Genomic DNA, 2,239 nt, shown 5'->3' on the forward strand with positions numbered 1-2,239 from the left:
TATCAATCAATGTCATGACCAACACAATTTTGTTAATGAAGTCTTTTTCATGAAGTTTCTTTTTTGAATGACATTTAAATTACTAAACGCACTAATTTCTCTTTTTTTAAAACAAATATTGCTCTTAAAGGCTTCAAAAAAAAGTTATTCACTGCCTACATGTTGGAAGGACACTCTAAAGAGAAGAAAAAGTTGAATGAAAAATAAAGGAGAAGAGAAACTCAAATGTACCAATATGCATTCATCCACCTCTTTATATGGACACAAAAAGTCTTTTGACATTTCCTAAAGTCACCCTTCAATTATGCATTCAAGATGTTTTGAATGGATTTTTACTTTTTATAAATTGGGGGGCTAAATTTAATTCCTCTATTTTTGGCTTAGGGGGCTCTAATTTTGAATGGATTTTTATTGTTTTAAGATTGAGAAGCTCTTATTCCTCTATTTTTGGTTTGTTGAAGAAAGGCCTTAGTATCGAGCTGGCTTAGGCGAACTTTCACGAAGCCCATCCACATGGACGTCCACGGTTTAGGGCAATTTTTTAGAGGCTGCAGGTGTAGGTGATGTGTCGCAGGCATTAACAACACAGTGGCCATGTGGAATGCCACCCTACGTGATGATTGTGGAGAAGGCGGGCCTAAGAGTCCTCTGCGAGAGAGCGCGAAGCGCGGATAGGTATGTGTTGAAGGCGGCAGATGTGCATGGAAGTCTATGCGATCTTTATTTCTTTCTTTTGAAATGATGCCTGCGTATATTTAACCTTTTCTTTGCATGGTTTTTGCTTGTAAATGCAAGTGTGTTGTGGCTTCGTCCACTAGTTCATTAATGCCTTTGAATTTCATGCTGCATTTTCTTGCGTGTCTAAATATGTGTCAAATCAGTGTAAGGCCTGCGAGGTTCCTTGGATTCTTGCTACAGATGCACATGTGCTACTCATTTAATGGGTTTGATGTTTATGGCCCGTTTTCTTGCAGGTGTTGCTCATGCGGTTCTTGTAATCTTTCCATAGTGTGATCATGGTATGTGAACCAAAAGGTTTCCATGCGTGTTGGGGCTTGCTTCAACGGGTTTGATGGTAGTCAGCCATGGGAGCTGTTGTGGCTCGTTCTCTACCACGTGCCTAGGTGCACCCCATATATTTTTCCTTGCATCTTATGTGCCTATGACCAGGTTTTATGCATGTGACATGTGAGATGAGGATTTTGTTGGCATGCAGGCTCAAAAAGTTGCGGTGTGTCTATTTACAATTCTGTGTGCTACGAATTCTTGGTCTGCATTGTCTCCATGCGGCACCATTGACTAGTTGAATGCTCATAGAATTGGTTGATTCATTGCTATTGAAAATGTTATTCTATTTGCATGGCTTGGCTACAAAGTTAACGTTGTCTAGCTCCTATTCTTACTTTTTTTTTAAATGTATTCATCATGTGCGTAGCACTAGGATCTTCTAATTGCATGTGGCCTATGACTTGAAATGTGGGTCTGTTGGCTTTCATTGTCATGCAGGCTCGAGGACATTGATGGGACGTGTGGTTGAGGGTGGGCATCCAACTCCAGGTTTACTTGGGGCAAAAGTATTTTGAAACATGTGTTTTTGTAATAGGCCTATTCTAGTGATTTGTGGGCCAAAATATTTGCGGCTTTGTATGCTTGTTTGTACCACCATCTCACCACAACTTTGTGCTCTAGTGTGTTCTTCAACTAGCATATGCTTTGATTATTGTGATTGATATGTACAGAACAGCCAGGTTTGCTTAATTAAGCAGGTGCAGCCTGGTTCTCTTCTTGATCTATGGTGGTGCAAGGAGTATGAGAGTGTTCTTTTTTTCCCGCTCGAGGATCTGCCTCTAGTGTGCTTGTTGTTCCATCTCTAGATATCTCATAGACTCTCTCTCTCTCTCTCTCTCTCTCTCTCTCTCTATAGTTTTTACACACCTTTGCTTGCCCAACTTCTCGAGGCTGCTCTACATTTCCACAAAATGGCAGTAATGTTCATATAGGGTGGCAAATTGGTTTGATTAAGATGTCATGTTCTGGTAGATATCATCAGATTTCATGAAGATTCACCTTTTTCTCACATGTATACGTGCCCTTTTTGTACAGCTTGGGTTTGAGGAGCCTACCATGTACAATTATAGGTAGCCTCTTTAAAGGCTACATTATCAGTGAACAAAAGGTTTCATAGTAGGTTAGCTTTAAGACTTTTTAAAAATTGAGAGAGAGGAGGGAGGATGGCAAT

At 40.2% G+C, this 2,239-nt stretch overlaps 1 long non-coding RNA gene across 1 annotated transcript; it reads left to right on the forward strand.

The window, feature by feature from the left end:
- The first annotated feature begins 470 nt into the window (after positions 1-470).
- LOC147431436 (uncharacterized) lies at positions 471-1,785 on the forward strand. Its single transcript, XR_015185627.1, has 3 exons — positions 471-675; positions 975-1,124; positions 1,507-1,785. It is a non-coding gene; the product is annotated as an uncharacterized LOC147431436 (long non-coding RNA).
- The last annotated feature ends 454 nt before the right edge of the window (positions 1,786-2,239 follow it).

Source organism: Adiantum capillus-veneris, chromosome 21, assembly GCF_014529385.1.
Source record: "Adiantum capillus-veneris isolate H3 chromosome 21, ASM1452938v2, whole genome shotgun sequence".
Classification (NCBI taxonomy): domain Eukaryota; kingdom Viridiplantae; phylum Streptophyta; class Polypodiopsida; order Polypodiales; family Pteridaceae; genus Adiantum; species Adiantum capillus-veneris.